The sequence below is a fragment of the Gymnodraco acuticeps genome, unplaced genomic scaffold (assembly GCF_902827175.1).
Source record: "Gymnodraco acuticeps unplaced genomic scaffold, fGymAcu1.1, whole genome shotgun sequence".
NCBI lineage: Eukaryota > Metazoa > Chordata > Actinopteri > Perciformes > Bathydraconidae > Gymnodraco > Gymnodraco acuticeps.
The window spans coordinates 36,772-56,020 of NW_022991393.1; the positions used below are offsets into that span (position 1 = coordinate 36,772).

Here is a 19,249-nt window from a genome sequence, read left to right on the forward strand (position 1 = left end):
GCAGCTCTGAAAAGGTTTGATTTGCGATTGAAATCAAGGCACAGTGGTGTAGCGGTGGAAAAGGCTCATGTCCTCATTCTTTACTCTAACGCCCCCTCTCTCGTTTCAGGCGTCTCACACGCACACTAACACACACAACTCACACCACATCACTACACACACACACACCACATCAGTAAAAAGGCACAGTGGTGTAGCGGTGGAAAAGGCTCATGTCTCATTCTTTACTCTAACGCCCCCTCTCTCGTTTCAGGCGTCTCCGGTTCGTTTCGACGGTGACTCGTCGCGCCTCAGCTTCTTAAAAAGGGATCTGTCGTGAACATAAACAACCTGTTCAAGCTGGGTCAGGAGGGGAAGTACCCGCGTGTACCACAACCAGTTCAGCACCAACGTCCTGGCTCTGAACAAGCACCAGCACCGCGAGGACCACGACAAGAGGCGCCACCTGTCGCACAAGTTCAGCCTCACCATGGCCGCCGAGTTCAAGTGGAACGGATCCATCTTCGGGTCCCGCAGCCTCACCGTGTCCACGCTGCGCCTCACCATCATCCAGCTGGAGAGCAGCGTGCCCGGACCCTTCATGCACCCCAACTGGGCCTCGCACAGGTACCAGTCAGGGAGATGTTTGATCTGAATGTATTGTTTGTTTGAAACACAAGACTTAAGAGTTATTTAAAAAGTTTTGGAGTAGGGAAACAATCGTGCGTGGTAACAACTAGGGATGCCAGCGATTATTCGGATATTCGTTACAGTCTCCATAATCTAAAAAAAAATGTTTTATTATTATTTATGTTTTTGTTTTTTTCCTGGCTTACGGGCCGTCCACACTCCAGCTTCGACAGCTCCAAAAACGGTTTCCAACGCGTCTGCCCATTCACTTTGAATGGGGTGACGTCACGTTGCCTCGCTTTTCGCCGAACTGAATTGTGGGTAGCATAGCGGTCCGTCTCCGGCGTCAGAAGTTGAACAATGTTCAACTTCTGACGCCGGAGACGCCGGAGTAGCCAGCGCCAGCCAATCAAATCCCGTTTCTGAAAATCTGACAGCTCAAGCCGTAGCCAATCAAACCGCGTCTAAGCTGGGAGAGATATCCCGCCGTTCATTTCTATATTTCAAAAAAAGATGGAGGAGAAACTAATTATCGCCGTAGCAAATCACCCGGTTTTGTATGAGCAGACCCTCTTCACCTACCGGGATACAACCCGGAGGAACCAGGCATGGAGGGAGGTGGCAGAGACAGTGGGTGAAACTGGTAGGTTTTCGCCTGTTTGGGGAGTTTATATATATATATATATTGCTCGCATAAAATCCCCGGGGTTTTTTGCTTTGTATGTCGGGGGCGGGAGATTCATGTGATTGGTTGTTGGTCGCGGTGCTCGAATAAAATCCCCAAGCTTCAGACACGCCCAGCTCCAAGCTTTTTTTTAATCTGTAGTGTGGACGCTCCGTTAGTTTCAACCAAAATATATCGAATAATCGATTATTATTCGCCAGGGCTGTCCGAGTTTCATGGTCAGTTTCTGGCATCCCTAGTAACAACTGTAAGCTTATCTTAAAAAACCTTTGACATATCAGGGTTTCCGTTAGGATTTTTTCTTGCCGGTCAAATGTCCGGAAATAATTTATTTGACCGAAAAAAGAATAATAATAATAATTGTGTAGCAGAGTTTCCGTTAGCAGGTAATTACCAGGACTAGGACCGGATATGCTGATGTTTAAAACTCCGTTAATTTGAGTCATTTTTATATCGCTTCAGTTTATAATCGTAACGGATCGAAAAGTTCAGATTCATTTTTCAATAAATGATTCCACAAACAACATAATTATCGAAATACCGTTTCCTACAATCCCGAATACAAAAACAAAGATTTGTCTACGTAACAAATGAATGTTCAAACTATTTAATACAGCCGTAGTAAAAAAGATTAAAGAAAAGGTATTTAAATATTTATTTCAAACGTAATTCACTATGAAAATGCAGCAGGATATCTGTGGTAATGGTGTGGCGGAAGATGCCACCAACGACTTCCTGAAGCAGGAGTGTGGTTCGTTTCAGAAAATATGCTCAGTTAATTTCGAGTCCCCTTTCATGTCCTCATGCTTTCAACAGCAGCTGCTTAGCTTTGCAAAAACACTAGTGACAGGAAGAGTGACTTTTGTCCTAAGGTGATAAATATTGCCGATTTGCACCTTCAAAGTTCACTTATGGCGCATTTCCACTACAGCGCGGTTTAAGAGCCGTGCCCGGCCCGTTTTTGGTTGCGTTTCCACTTGGCGTAGTTCCGGATAGCAGGTACTTTTTCACAGTTTTCTGGCTCTCCGAAATCGAGGTTCTTTCCAGGCCAACAACCGGGCTGAGTATGCTATTGCTGACAACAAAATGAACATATTTGACCGTGAATTAATTGTAATACACGTTTCAAAGTGATGCCGAAGTAACAACATACTGATACCGGTTAGTAAAAACCATGAATTAATGCTTTGACAAGTCTGCAGACAGACGGCAGGCGAAAACCTTTAAAATGCGTGTTTTCTGAATGGAGATCGGCTAAGCTAACGTAGTATATGCTCCGTACCGTCCACACTCACAACAACGGCCTACAGACATAAATAAACCAGCGGCTGTATTCGCCATGACACAGACAGTCTGTGGTTTGTACTTGTTTAACTTTTGTCTAGTTTCTGAACAGATATGAGGAGCTGTGAGCTCTGAGTGCTAACGGCTAACGTTATGTTTTTGTGGTTCGCATTGAAGATGACGTCACGGCTCCGCCTACACTGCGTTACTATAGTTACTGCCCCAGTTCCTAAACTGTAATGGAGACGCAGCATAAAGTGAGCCGGGCCTACCAAGGCCTAACTATACCGTACTGAGCCGTGCGAGGCCCTGCAGTGGAAATGCGCCTGTAGTTCCAGTAATCCAAATTTCGGCTCACAGATAGCAAATAAGCTAAACTCGGACAAAATACGTCTCAGGATAGTTTGTTTTTTACTTACACAAAAAGGTATCAAATACAAACACATATTCTCTCAGCTCAAAAAACGATGTTGCTCGGTGCTTCTTTCTCCTTCTCACCAGCAGCTGCCGTCGGCTATAACGTCTCGTAATCACGAACAGCTGCGGCCGTCTATGCCGTTAATTTCACACGGCTGGTTCCAATAAATGATATAATAGCACTAACAACAAAGGATAATAATATTCAAATATACATTTTGACACATGGCTCCTCCAGCGCCATTATTAAAGCCTTGTTTGTTTAATTTGCCCAAAAACAAATGTATGCTTTACGGGGATTTAAGTGCCAGGCTATTCTTTACGCTGAATCCAGTCATGATGTGATTTTCTTTTTCACCAAAGAATATCTTTTAGGGTTAATCTATTTTGGTTTAAAATATGATGCTCCATTTTTACTTGATGTCGGAGTTCTGCTGTCATCTGTATTTGATTCTTTGTTCTGTTTCTGTAGGTCGAACTGGAACAAAGCAGTTCAGATGTGCAGCAAGGCCAGGGAGTTCGCTTTGGCTTTGGCTATTCTGGAGTGTGCCATCAAACCAGTGGTGATGCTGCCTGTATGGAAAGACTCTCTCGGACACACCAGGTAAACAACAACAACAACTAGGGATGCACGATATTGGTTTTTTTGAAACCGATACCGATAACTTCCTGCTTCTCAAGACCGATACCGATAACCGATAATACAAAAAAAATTACGCAACTAATTAGTTTAACGCGATTAACGCATGTGTATTTGTTTTCCTCGGCCACCCCGTAGTTTCAGAGCGCATCGAGTTTAAAATACCATCTACAAGCTGATGCTGACAGCCCCGCTCCTGCCGCCCGCTTGTGGCAGACCACACTTCCACGCTCACCGGCAGGCACCGACTGACTATCGGGAGGACCGGGAGGGTGTGTGTGTGTGTGTGGCCCGAGCGAGCGAGAGAGAGACCTTACGTGCATTGTTGTTGTTAGCATCTGGTGCTAGCTAGCTGCGCTAACGGATATAGAGCTGTTTAAATGAAAACAGAGGAGCGACATTTCGCCACAACTGCGCCGAGCACTTGACTTTATGCAGGAAGCCAGACAGTGGGACATTGTACGAAAAGTACACACTCAGCACGGATAGTGCGCAACATGATTGCAGCGTCCAGGCAGCTCCGGTTCGAGCATATGCCTTGAGTTGCACATAGCTCCAATGATCCATACCACCGTTTGTTTACTGTCCTGGCTTCACGGCCGCACACCATTTACGTCACAGCCAGGCATGAGTTAGGGAGCGCTGGATTTGTGAAGAATATATTGTATATTATCGGGGCTATTAATACTTTTATCGGGTTTATCGGGATGACGTCATAATTCCTAATATCGGACCGATAATTATCGTGCATCCCTAACATCAACTAGTAATAGCATATCAACATGTAGTGAGCTTTCCAAAAAAAAGCGTATAAGCCTCAACATCTCTTTCATTTCTGCAGTGGTTTCTTCAATCCTCAAACAAACATCATGGCCACGAATAACTTTTTAAATACTGCGTTACATGTTGTTTACATTCTGCTCTCTCTTTCTTCAGGCTGCATCGCATGACCTCCATGGAGAGGGAGGATAAGGAGAAGGGGAAGAAGCGAGAGAAGAAGCTGGAGGACGAGGAGACGCTGCAGCAGGCCACCTGGGTGAAGTACAGCATCCCCATCAAGCACCAGGTAACATAACAATAAACCCATCTGCCAAACAGCGCCTCCTGCTGACACACAGGAGGAGTTACATGAGCAGTGCTCTCCAAACTTCTTTTCTTTGAGTAATCCCCGCAGCCCTGTCAGGTTCACTGTCCATTACTTTGAGCAAACTATCTATAACTATATCAGCTGAGAATCTAATCTTATTTTAGCTTAAGCTAACTGTTAAGCTTCTAGTAATGGCTAACTATTTTATCATCTAGTTTTAGCCAACTATTTAAATTGTTTATCTCACATGTGTCAAACTCGAGGCCCGGGGGCCAAATCAGGCCCTTGGTGGATTTAATTTCGGCCCGCAGGATAATTTCTAATTACTGTTAGATCTGGCCCGCCGGTATATTGCACGCACACCTTCCCTCCATCCTGAGGGTCTCCTCAGCTCAGAGCCTGAGCCCAAACATTGATGACCTTGCACCCGAGATGAGATGCCAAGTATCTGAGCTAGCATCACGGAGCAGCACACTGAGTTTAATGGATGCTTCCTTCTGCACTTTCTCTCACGACAACAGGGCATGTTTGGTTTTCTCTTTGAGGGGAATAGTTTTCTTGAAGCTGTTGTTGGCCTGTGGGGAAATGTACTCATAAGAAATGACTCTGGAGAAGCTGCAGATAGAGCCATGAGAAATGAATAGAACTGATTATTTAATGTTTAATGTTGTTTTTATAGGCAATCATTGAAGCTTTGTTAGTTCCAGGTTTAATATGTGCAATAAGTTCATTTCAATAAGTTCTGCAATAAACATTGAACCAGTCCGGCCCTCCACTAGTACCCATTTTTTTATTTTGGCCCACTGTGTATTTGAGTTTGACCCCCCTGGATTAGACATTGTTTTAAGCTAACTATTTAAACTATTCAACTATTTCAAAGGTTTATCAATGACTTTCAGCTAGATTTTTCAACTGTTAGAAACCATTTTAACTGTTTAGCCATTACCGTTAGCATACTTTTAACTGTTTATCATCTAATTTTGGTTATCTGTTTAGGACGATTTTAAAACAGCTAACTGTTAAGCTTTCTCTTAAGCGTACCATTTCAACTGTCTTGCTTTTTGAGCTTTTGATCCATTAAGAACCTCCTTTTAAACTGCAGAACTAGTCCGAGATGGGACTATCTTAACATTGTTACAGCTGATTTTGTTTAAATATGTACAAATGTTTACTTTATAACTATTTAAGCGTCTTCATGTTGTTCCTCTCTTGTGTGTTTTCTGTGCAGGTGTGGAAGCAGAAGGGTGAGGAGTACAGAGTGACGGGGTGGGGTGGGTGGAGTTGGGTCAGTAAGACTCACGTGCCGAGGTTCGTCCCAAAGCTGCCCGGCAACACAAACGTCAACTACCGCAAAGACCTGGAGGGTAAGAGCCGGACGAGCAACATTTGCATTCATTTCATCTCCTTCTTCTGGCACTGTTAGCTGACACAGAGATTTCCTCCACTGTCTTCATAGCTAAAATGAAGAAGGAAAATGCAGCAGCTTGCACTAATAAGCAGAAGGAGACGACTGAAACCGAGAAGGAGACGACTGTAAACGCACCGGAGGGGGTCAGTGAATCCATCGCTGCGTCATCAGAGGACAACGCCACGCCTCAGATCTCCAGAGAGGAGGACACACCTGCAGAGGAGGAAGGTTAAAGACTGAAGGAGAGAAGAAGAGAGAAGAGGAGAAAATGGAGGTCGACCCCCGCCCAGAAACCGCTGCTTCGACTGTGGAGAAAGGTGAATATATACAAAGTCTCTTCTTGTCTTTTTGATTTAACTGAGGAGAAACTCCTTGAGATGAACCATCAAGAGGATCCTTAGATATGGTACTCAGTGTTTCCCACACATTGATTTATTTGTATCGTCCACCACAAATGGATCTCGTAAAAAAAAAATATGTATAATAATAATGTTTTTTATTTATTTTATTTTAATTTTGGTGGTCTAATGGATAGTGAGGTGGGCTGATGATCGGAAGGTTGCGAGTTCAAATCCCGCCTGGAACACCACTACTAGTGTGCCCTTGAGTAAGGCACTTACTACTCCAGGGAGAATGTCCCTGTGATCGGTCACTGTAAATCGCTTTGGAATGAGGCGTCTGCTAAATGCCTGAATTATATTTTAGGGACCCCACAGAGCCTCAACTCCGGTGTGTCTCTCATTAGCAACACAGAGCAACAAGAACGTTGTCTACAGCAGCCATGAACTCGCATGTAGTTTCTCATTTGAGGGGGTGGTGGATGCGTGGGCCACCCGAGTAGGTCAAGGGGCCTTTGGCTTTTCTTGCCGGGGGGGGGGGGGGTGCCCCCACAAATCAAATTCTGTGGGAAACACTGGGTACTAACAGCAAGACATTAAAAAGTAAACGACAGTAAGCCAAAATGACAAAATGAACACGAAAATGTAAGATAGAAATGTTGACAGAAGCACTACATGTCCACAGAGAAGGGCCACGAACAAATACATGTTTCCAAGCAATACAATTATATAAATACAAACATAGTGATTTCTACGTGTCGATTAATCGGCAGCAAGTACAATTCACAACAATATATGAAACGAAAAGTCTCTTCTTTTGGGTTTAACTGAAATGTATTTATTGAGGATAAACAACCTGAGATGACCGATCAAGGGGTTCCTAACATAAAGTACTACAAACACTTACTACAATCACAACACACAAATTAAACTTATACATTTGGACAGCAGCACTATATGACCACAGAGGGGCCACGAACAAATACATTCTCCCAGCAATACAATAACATAAATACAGACAGTGTTTTGTACGTGTTCATTCATCATCAATTCACAATTTCTCTTGATCAGATCAGAGGTACTTTATTGATCCCAAATTGGGGAAATGCTTGCGTTGCAGAAGCATAAAAAACACACAACTAAACAAGGCATTGCAGATAAGTAGAAATCAGAGTAATAATAAACAATACTATAACGGAGCGTCCACACAGCGGCGTGCGTTGACGCTTGGCGGTGGGCGTATCTGAAGCTTGGGGATTTTTTGCGACCAACAACCAATCACATGAATCTCCCGCCCCGACATACAAAGCAATAACAAAGTTAAAACGAAGTAAACTGGATATAAAATCCCCAAACAGGCGAAAACCTACCAGTTTCACCCACTGTCTCTGCCACCTCCCTCCATGCCTCGCTCCTCCGGTTTGTATCCCAGTAGATGAACAGAGACTGATCATTCAGCACCGGGTGATTCCCTACCGCTACAATGAATTTTCCCTCCATTTTTTGGAGGAAATGACCTGCGTAGTCTCTCCCAGCATACACGCGGTTTGATTGGCTAGCGCTTGTACTGGCAGATTTGCATAAACGGGATTTGATTGGCTGACGCTTCTGCCGAGGCGCCAAAAGTTGAACATTGCTCAACTTTTGAAGCGAGCAACGCTCCACGTCGCTTGCCAAAATGCAGTTCGGCTAAAAGTGACGTCACCCCATTCAAAGTGAATGGGCAGAAGCGTTGGAAGCTTCAACGCACGCCGCTGTGTGGACGGGCCGTAATTGAAACATCTCAAAATAGAAATAAAGTAGAAAATATACAGTAGAAGATAGAAATCTATAAACTCTGCAGACACGAATGATGCTATCTGTGTACGACCACATGTTCCCATCTTCCTCTGACCTCTGTGACTCTCTTTTCTCTAGATGAAGCTGAAAACAAAGAGCCTTCCTCGCCTTCTCTTCAGCCTCCGAGGGAAGAACCAATCCAGAGAGTTGAACCCAAGAAGGAAGACGCGGCCATCTCGAAGCTCTTCGCTGACGTTGTGAACGTCAGCGAGGGCTTCCAGCTGAGGACGGCTTACAAGAAGAAGGTGAAGCCCTCCAAACTGGATGGTCTTCTGGAGCGTCGGGGTCAAACAGTTCACTCTGGAGGAGAAGCAGAGGCTGGAGAGAATGAGACAGGCGGCACTTCTGGCAAAAATAGCCGCCATGAAGCCTGGAGTTAAGACGGAGAGCAAACAGCCGCCGGCCGTCACCCCGTGTGTCAAAAAAGAGCAAGCTGTGAAAGACAACGTGGTGAAGAAGCTGGACTTTGAACAGGAGCAGATCAAACCAGACGTTGATGTCAAATCTGACGCTGAAGCACCCAAACAGATGGAGGTGAATGATGTGCACAAAGAAGTGAACGGAGGAACGCCGTCAACCACCGAGTCTAGCGGGAAAAAACAACTGTTTATCAGACGCTATGGAGAAAAAGACGGAAGTGGCTCGAGCGGGAAAACGTGTGTTTTGAGGAAATGGAGAAAGCCGGTGAACAGAGCATGGAGGCAGAGGAAAGTAAGACTACTGAAGTGCAGGTTAACGGGAAAACGGAGGGTGGCGTTCCTGCAGACATCACCTCAGAACCAGCTCAAGGTGACATTAAAGAGCCCGTGAAGTCTCTGATGAACGGGAAACCTCTCGCAGAAAAGTGACGTGTCCGACGCGAGTCACCAACCTCCTCTGAAAGTCCCGAAACTGGAGAACCACGTGGCGGAGAAAGGAGACTCTTTGGCGTTGGATAGTGAGCCTGCTAAGCTAACATCTGCCTCTCGTGAACAATACAAGTACTGAAGGTTTGAAGAGCACCTCAACAGAAGCTCAAAAACGCCCCGAAAACAGACTCGCCTCAAACAGACTCGCCTCAAACAGGAAGTGGCGCCGTCTCCTCAGTTTCCTCCAGAGCCGTCGTCCCGCAGAAAACCAAACATCAAGACACCAGACGTCCACTTCCAGCTCCATGACGATCAGTAAAGAATACTCCACGAAAGACCGGATCAGCCTCCTGCGGTTCTACAATCCAGGAAGGCGCGTTCAGGTACCCGCGCTGCCGTCCTACAGGAAGTTCGTCACCAAGAGCAGCAAGAAGAGCATCTTTATTCTGCCCAACGACGACCTGAAGAGGATGGCGAGGAGAGCGGGCATCAGAGAGGTTCCCATCTTCAACTACAACGCTAAACCAGCCCTGGATATCTGGCCGTACCCCTCGCCTCGGCCCACTTTTGGGATCACGTGGAGGTACGTAACACCGACTTAGAGTTATAAGTAGGGATGCACGATATTGGTTTTTTGAAACCGATACCGATAACTTCCTGCTTCTCAAGACCGATACCGATAATAATATAATATATATATATTAAATGTACCTGTAGTTTTTGCACACCTGGTGGTAAAACAAAGACTAGTAGTGAGCAAATGGCATGAGCATTACTACTATGAACAAAACAAAGCCAAGAACAGTTTTGACTCTTCAAAGTGACCATATTTATTTTCCCAAATAAAGTGCCTTTCTCAAAAGCCTCGTGGATAGGTAAAAGCCCCGGTGCCTTTGCAGCTGGCTTTGGATTCGCCGCTAGTTTAGCAGCGTAGGCGTCTTCGTACGCTTTTAACACACCATCGTAGCGATGGCGATGTTTCAGGTGACTAATCAGAAGTATTATAGCTCGTTGCCTTTTTCCCTCCTCGTGGAACTTCTGCATTTGTTAATACAAATAGCAAGCGAACTATCTAACTCTGAAACTTTGAAATAGTCCCATACTACCGGCGACATGCTTGTTTACTGTCCTGGCTTCACGGCCGCACACCATTTACGTCACAGCCAGGCATGAGTTAGGGAGCGCTGGATTTGTGAAGAACTCCCCTCTTCCTAAACCACTAATACCACAGTACTGGCAAACCGGGAGGAGCCGAGTGAAAAACAAGCGCCCCTCATCCCAATCCACCCACACCGCAGTATTTCTTTCTTTTTTTTACCCAAAAAATATATTGTATATTATCGGGGCTATTAATACTGTTATCGGGACGACGTCATAATTCCTAATATCGGGCCGATAATTATCGTGCACCACTAATTATAAGCTTTTTTTCATTGAAGAAACTGTAGATTTTTTCATTATAACGTTCGTATAACAAAAGGCTGAGTAAACGTCCTTCCTGTAGCTGTCATCAGTATCTAATGTGTCCCTGCGCCCCCTTCAGGTACCGTCTGCAGACCGTGCGCTCTCTGGCCGGCGTCAGTCTGATGCTCCGGCTGCTCTGGAGCTGCCTGCGCTGGGACGACATGTCCGTCAAGCCGTCTGCAGCCGTAGGGGACCACACGCAAAGGTGAGGAGACATCACAAACACTCAGAGGGCAAAGTACACATCCTTTACTCGAGTAGAAGTACACATCCTTTACTCGAGTAGAAGTACACATCCTTTACTCGAGTAGAAGTACACATCCTTTACTCGAGTAGAAGTACACATCCTTTACTCAAGTAGAAGTACACATCCTTTACTCAAGTAGAAGTACACATCCTTTACTCAAGTAGAAGTACACATCCTTTACTCAAGTAGTAGTACATATACTCGTGTTTAAAAATACTCTGGTAAAAGTAGAAGTACTGACTGAACTTCTTTACTCAAGTAAAAGTAAAGAGGCTTTGAAGTGTACTTCAGTAAAAAGTACCCATAACTAGCAGCTGCTTTAAAGAGTACCTGACCTCCCTTTATATTAATAGAACAATAATGTCATTGTTAGCTAATGAATGTTTCCATGCTGAACAACGGCAACATGACAACGTTTCCATTGGTCCCTCTTCTTTAGAGAAGACCAGGAAATGATGGATACACGGATCGTGTTCAAATCAATAGGCACGCAATGACTCTAAAGAATAATGATCACGCATCAAACACACATTCAGACTAAAGGAACCAGCTGTTTGGAAAATGAGAGAAGTAGAAAGTACAAGTATTTGAGTTCAACATGTAAGAAGTAGAAAGTACAGGTATTTGAGTTCAACATGTAAGAAGTAGAAAGTACAGGTATTTGAGTTCAACATGTGAGAAGTAGAAAGTACAGGTATTTGAGTTCAACATGTAAGAAGTAGAAAGTACAGGTATTTGAGTTCAACATGAGAGAAGTAGAAAGTACAGGTATTTGAGTTCAACATGTAAGAAGTAGAAAGTACAGGTATTTGAGTTCAACATGTAAGAAGTAGAAAGTACAGGTATTTGAGTTCAACATGAGAGAAGTAGAAAGTACAAGTATTTGAGTTCAACATGTAAGAAGTAGAAAGTACAGGTATTTGTGTTCAACATGTAAGAAGTAGAAAGTACAGGTATTTGAGTTCAACATGTAAGAAGTAGAAAGTACAGGTATTTGAGTTCAACATGTAAGAAGTAGAAAGTACAGGTATTTGTGTTCAACATGTAAGAAGTAGAAAGTACAGGTATTTGAGTTCAACATGTAAGAAGTAGAAAGTACAGGTATTTGGGTTCAACATGTAAGAAGTAGAAAGTACAGGTATTTGTGTTCAACATGTAAGAAGTAGAAAGTACAGGTATTTGAGTTCAACATGTAAGAAGTAGAAAGTACAGGTATTTGTGTTCAACATGTAAGAAGTAGAAAGTACAGGTATTTGTGTTCAACATGTAAGAAGTAGAAAGTACAGGTATTTGTGTTCAACATGTAAGAAGTAGAAAGTACAGGTATTTGAGTTCAACATGTAAGAAGTAGAAAGTACAGGTATTTGAGTTCAACATGTAAGAAGTAGAAAGTACAGGTATTTGGGTTCAACATGTAAGAAGTAGAAAGTACAGGTATTTGTGTTCAACATGTAAGAAGTAGAAAGTACAGGTATTTGAGTTCAACATGTAAGAAGTAGAAAGTACAGGTATTTGTGTTCAACATGTAAGAAGTAGAAAGTACAGGTATTTGAGTTCAACATGAGAGAAGTAGAAAGTACAGGTATTTGAGTTCAACATGAGAGAAGTAGAAAGTACAGGTATTTGAGTTCAACATGAGAGAAGTAGAAAGTACAGGTATTTGAGTTCAACATGAGAGAAGTAGAAAGTACAGGTATTTGTGTTCAACATGTAAGAAGTAGAAAGTACAGGTATTTGAGTTCAACATGTAAGAAGTAGAAAGTACAGGTATTTGAGTTCAACATGTAAGAAGTAGAAAGTACAGGTATTTGTGTTCAAAATGTAAGAAGTTAAAGTAAAAAGTGGTCAGAAAAATAAGTAGTGGAGTAAAGTACTGATACCAGAAAAATGTACTTAAGTACAGTAACAAAGTATTTGTACTCCACTACTTCCCAACTCTGCACACACTAACCAAGCCCCCAGGAAGTGCACAGGACTCTGTGCCCAAAATTCATTGTGTCCAAACGGCGGTACTGCAACCTCCATATCAGTCCGTGACGTCACTGGGCCCAGAAATACTTTTTCCCATTGACTAACATGGGGAAAGAGACGTCGGTAAATCAGCGGAATTTTTTTTGTAACTAAATAAACCACTCAGTATGAACTGTTTTATAGCCAATAGGCGCTTTCACATCAAGTACTTTGCCGTACTTAGTTCATCAGAACTCTTTAGTTCTGATGAACGCACATTTTCGGAACTATACTGGGAAAAGTACTCCGGTGTGAAAGCGCCTAATTTCTGATTAGAATCATGAGGTCCTCTTAAAGTAGTAAAATGCACTAAAAGCCTGAAAGAAAAACTCAATTTCTTGACTGAATGCTTGTATTTAAAGACTTATGCTGATGTTTTTTGTCGTGTCCACAGAGACCTCGGAGACGGACGTCACCACCACAGAGATCATAAAGCGCAGAGACGTGGGTCCGTACGGGATCCGATCAGAGTACTGCATCCGGAAGATCATCTGCCCGCTGGGAAACAGAGACGCCCCCAAAGGTGACAGCTTAATATCAGATAAGATGGATCTTATGCTTTAAAAATACACTTCTATCTCCTGCTGACCAAGATTAATTACTGTTGAGTTTTGCCATTTTTTATTTATTTAAACAGACACACAGAAAAACTTGGTACAAAACACATACATACCACGTGAAAGAAGATACGAACAGTTCCCTTACAAAACTAAAAAATGAAATAACACCCCACCCTCCCAGCACTGGATCAAGTGGCAACAAGTAGTGTCAAATTACGTAAACTCAAAAGAGGGAGAGAAAAAGGAATCGGAGCCGACTTTTCAATGAGTCCTGTTTCGCCCATTGATACGGGCTGCTGACAGTTCCAAATGGCCAACATCGAGAAAAGTGAAAACCCCATCAAACTGTGGGGCCCTGGTGGCTCGCGGAGGTACTGCAGGGGGGGGGGCGCGGGAAGAAATTGTAAACAAACACTGCTCGAACATATCTCATTGGTCAGAGAGCTGTGGGCATACTGCTGCCTTTTGCAACATCCTACTTGTGTGAGATCGGCTTTTCTGCTGCCATCAAAACCAAATACAGATCAAAGCTGAACATTGAGAATGAACTGAGAGGCAGTCTCAAAACAACAGCCCTGGTTTGAGAAGACCTGCGAGGGAAAGCAATCACACACAAGTCATTGATAGGCTAGTGTGGAATAGGAATAGTATAGTGATGTGATCGTTTGCAACCTGCAGTAGAAATAGTTCATTAATATATTTTCCTCAAAGAAATTCGAATTTAAAAATCTGCTACTCAGGGAAGAAGGCCTACTAGTTTTAATTAGGCCAAATTAATTCACAGTATCTATTACATGCACTTTAGTTCATGTGTAATCCATAATAAAATATAAATATAGTTGGATCTTTGTATCTTCTTATTATTAGCAGAGAAAATGTAATGTTTTTACAACAATATACAATTAATCCTACCAATATAGATGGGAACCGGGTTGGGGGGGCCCGAGAATATTTCCAATTACCCAAGGGGGGCCCGACTGAAAAAGTCATAAAGGTTATAATTAATGAAGCCTGTCCCTCTTCTATAGAAACCCCCATTCCCCAGAGGAAGGGTGATAAAGTAACAGGTTGTTATTTTACAAGTCTTTATTAAGAAGACAGTTGAGAACATTTCACAGTTGCAATGAAATAGACTTGCAGTTACAGGGAGTAGTACACATTTGCAATAAGGGAACAGTATACATCGAAACCCTCCCCTTCTCATTGTCCGCATTTAGCGAACAAAATACTCAGTTTAAATTAAAATGTGTTGGTTTTTAGCCTTTCAATAACAACAATGTCACTGCTTTAAAAATACACTTTGATCTCCTGCTGACCAAGATTAATGACTTTTTATTAAATAAAACGTTGGTCATTTGAATGGGCATGTATACATAATTTAATTGTTAAATATATTTACATTGTGTGCAGAGAAGAAGATCAAATTTGTCGGTTTTTAGACTTTCAACTTCACTGCTTTAAAAAATGTGTCCCTTTTTAGATTCCTTTCCTATCCCTTTTGATTCCTTTCCTATCCCTTTTGATTCCTTTCCTATCCCTTTTGATTCCTTTCCTATCCCTTTTGATTCCTTTCTTATCCCTTTTGATTCCTTTCCTATCCCTTTAGATTCCTTTCCTATCCCTTTTGATTCCTTTCCTATCCCTTTAGATTCCTTTCCTATCCCTTTAGATTCCTTTCCTATCCCTTTTGATTCCTTTCCTATCCCTTTAGATTCCTTTCCTATCCCTTTAGATTCCTTTCCTATCCCTTTTGATTTATTTCCTATCCCTTTTGATTCCTTTCCTATCCCTTTAGATTCCTTTCCTATCCCTTTAGATTCCTTTCATATCCCTTTAGATTCCTTTCCTATCCCTTTTGATTAATTTCCTATCCCTTCTGATTCCTTTCCTATCCCTTCTGATTCCTTTCATATCCCTTTTGATTCCTTTCCTATCCCTTTAGATTCATTTCCTATCCCTTTAGATTCCTTTCCTATCCCTTTTGATTCCTTTCCTATCCCTTTTGATTCATTTCCTATCCCTTCTGATTCCTTTCCTATCCCTTCTGATTCCTTTCATATCCCTTTTGATTCCTTTCCTATCCCTTCTGATTCCTTTCCTATCCCTTTTGATTCCTTTCCTATCCCTTTTGATTCCTTTCCTATCCCTTTTGATTCCTTTCCTATCCCTTCTGATTCCTTTCCTATCCCTTTTGATTCCTTTCCTATCCCTTCTGATTCCTTTCCTATCCCTTCTGATTCCTTTCCTATCCCTTTAGATTCCTTTGCGTTTCCCACAATCCCGAATACAAAAATACTAATATATATAAAAATATGTATATACCTATATCAATGCTTCTCAAAGTCCGCGAGCGCCCCCTAGTGGTCCGTGAGTATATTGGTAACATTTCACATTTGAAATAAATTAATATATTTAAATTTTCCGCACTCTCGCGGGAATATCTCCGCAATGGAGCGAGCTTAAGTTTCAAATGTTCAAATGAGTTTCGCCATTTTTTAAAGTTATAATTAATGAAGTGTGTCTCTCTTATCTCCTCGAATAGAAACCCCGACTCCCCAGAGGAAGGGTCTTCGCTCCAGCGCTTTGAGACCCAAGAAACACGAACCTCTGAAGCCCACTGGTCCTGTGGCTGTGGAGACGTGGGTCCCTGAAGAGGAGATGGAGCTGTGGGAGATCAGGGCCTTCGCTGAGAGGTGAGGGAACTTCCTCCGATCCTGATTGTTGTCTTGAGGAACTCGGTTTATCACTGATCAATAATTTGTTTCTTCGTATCGCAGGCTGGAGAGAGAGAAGACTCAGGGCGTCGACTCCTCTAAGAGCAGCACTCTGAAGACAGCCGAGGAGGTCAAAGCTCATCTGGAGAACCAGCTGAAACAAGCCAGACTGGCTGCACAGCAGGTGGGTGGACACACACACACACACACACACACACACACACACACACACACACACACACACACACACAGAGACAGACACACACACACACACACACAGAGACAGACACACACACACACACACACACACACACACACACACACACACACACACATAGACAGACGTCACAACCACACACTAACAACATGTTCAATTATTCTGGTTTGGATATCCCTTTAGATTCCTTTCCTATACCTTAAAGTTCCTTTCCTAGATATGTTTTTCCTTATTCCTTTATATTATATCCCTTCTTTTTTTAAATGTCCTACTTTTTCCTTTATATTTGAATAGCAGTCATCTCCTTTTACTTTTACTATTCCTACATCTTCCTTTCCTATTCCTTTTTATTGTTTTCCTCTTAGATGCCTTTCTTATCCCCTTTAGATTCCTTTCCTATCCCTTTAGATGCCTTTCCTATCCCTTTAGATTCCTTTCCTATCCCTTTAGATTCCTTTCCTATCCCTTTAGATTCCTTTCCTATTCCTTTAGATTCCTTTCCTATCCCTTTAGATGCCTTTCTTATCCCCTTTAGATTCCTTTCCTATCCCTTTAGATTCCTTTCCTATCCCTTTAGATTCCTTTCCTATCCCTTTAGATTCCTTTCCTCTCCCTTTTTAGATTCATATCCCCTTTAGATTCCTTTCCTATTCCTTTAGATTCCTTTCCTCTCCCTTTTTAGATTCCTATCCCCTTTAGATTCCTTTCCTATCCCTTTAGATTCCTTTCCTATTCCTTTAGATTCCTATCCCTTTAGATTCCTTTCCTATCCCTTTAGATGCATTTTCTATCCCTTTAAATTCCTTTCCTATCCCTTTAGATTCCTTTCCTATCCCTTTATATTCCTTTCCTATCCCTTTAGATTCCTTTCCTATCCCTTTAGATGCATTTTCTATCCCTTTAGATTCCTTTCCTATCCCTTTAGATTCCTTTCCTATCCCTTTAGATTCCTATCCTAATCCTTTATTGTTCGTCTCCTAGTAGTCTCCTATCCTTTTTAGATTCCTTTCCTAATCCTTTATTGTTCCTTTCCTAGTAGTCTCCTATTCCTTTATATTCCTTTCCTATTCATAGATGCTTTCCTTATTCCTTTATAACCTTTCCTATTCCTTCTTCCTCTATTCTCATGTTCTGTTCCCTTCCCCATCTTTATATATATTTCCTAAATGTTCCACCATCTTGTTACAGAAACGTCTGGAGCCACTGAGACCGGGACCCCCTGCCACGCCTCCCTCTTCCTCCTCCTCTCCCTCCCCCTCTCCCTCCTCCACCACACTCAGACCGGGTCAGGTCACCTCGGGGACTAAGATGGTTCTCGCCACCAAACTGGGTTCTTCGGCGCCCTTCCAGCAGGACAAGAACTTCCACCAGTCCTTCGCCTCCTGGGTGAAGCAGGGCCAGAACAACGGCAGCCCAGGTGAGACGGAGGATTTGAAAGGATGTTTATTTTAATCTGAATATATTGTTTGTTTACATCTGAAATATTGACTTTTGGCACAAAGCTCTGGAGTTTTTTTTTTAGTTTGGAAGTAAGGAAACAATCGTAGCGCCCCCTAGTGGTCCGTGAGTATATTGGTAAAATTTCACATTTGAAATAAAACGTTTATTTTAAGTTTTCTGCACTCTCGCGGGAATATCTCCACAATGGAGCGAGCTTAAGTTTCACTTTCGATTGCGTGATATAGCCCAGCCCAACACCTTCGTCACACATGTTGCCACTTGTTTGTACCATTTTCAGGCGATTTGTAATCTGTTCTAGAATAACGATGTGTTTTTGGATATTTGTGGAGTTAGGTGGTCCGCGAGTGTTTTTTTTATTGGTTAAGTGGTCCTTGGTATGAAAAAGTTTGAGAAACACTGACCTAGATATATACACACTCAACAGACACACATTAAGACATAAATAAAAGCACAACTATCAATATATACAAAATAACAGTCACTTCAATATCTCAAATCAGATATAATTGTGCATCGTCTCATCCATCATGTGTTGTTAGAAGCAGGCAGACAAACCACTTTGTTCAAAGATATATTTCAGATATTTTCCCCTTTTTTCTTATAATTTAACGACTCTGAGAGATTTTTTATTTCGTTTTCCCTTCATTTTCATTGTGTATCAGATTGTAGGACGTTAATTCCCTTTTCCATCTCCACTTGTTGGGTGTCATTAGCTCAGTCTGTAAGGTCTTTGCTTGGGAGCCAGATGGTCCCTGGTTCAAATCCCGAGCAGGACACAGGATTATGTACCTCCACATATCCGTTTTATTTGTTCTATGTCCTATATATATGTTGCACTGTTGGAGGAGCCTGTGACCTAAGTTTTTCATTGCCATATCTACACTGTAGCTAATATGCTAATGACAATAAAGCCTTGAAACTTGAAACAGCCGAACGCTGGCTCTCGCGTCGGCCATGGTTCGGTTAGCGTGACAGCAGGTGGCTTGCTGTGTGTTGCAGCTTCCACCAGCAGCATCAAATCAGAGCAAAGCTTCTCCGTGACGGTTGCAGGCCCGATGCTCGCCGCCAAACTCCCGATCCCCGCTAACAGCAAGATTGTCACGCTCAACATGCCCACCACTCAAGGAGGTAACGAGCATGAGGTCATCCATTTCCGCTGGTTTGTGCCAACACTTGCCAAAATGGATGGAACATGGAAGTCGTGGAAGAGGCAAAATCTATAGAGTGGTGCAGGGGGGACTTATTTCTGTAGGATGATCCGGAAGTTAGCATCTCCCTGGGTTTAATGGGATTCCTCCATGTGTTTTTGGATTATTACAGAGCATAATCTCTGTGTCAAACAAACGTTTATGATACTTAGACATTTTGTTCAGCAGGATAATCTCCACATGTTAACACCACCTCATGATTTCTGAAGTAAA

At 42.7% G+C, this 19,249-nt stretch overlaps 1 pseudogene; it reads left to right on the plus strand.

The window, feature by feature from the left end:
• Positions 1-19,249, plus strand: part of LOC117563182 — a 65,370-nt pseudogene that overhangs the window by 20,421 nt on the left and 25,700 nt on the right.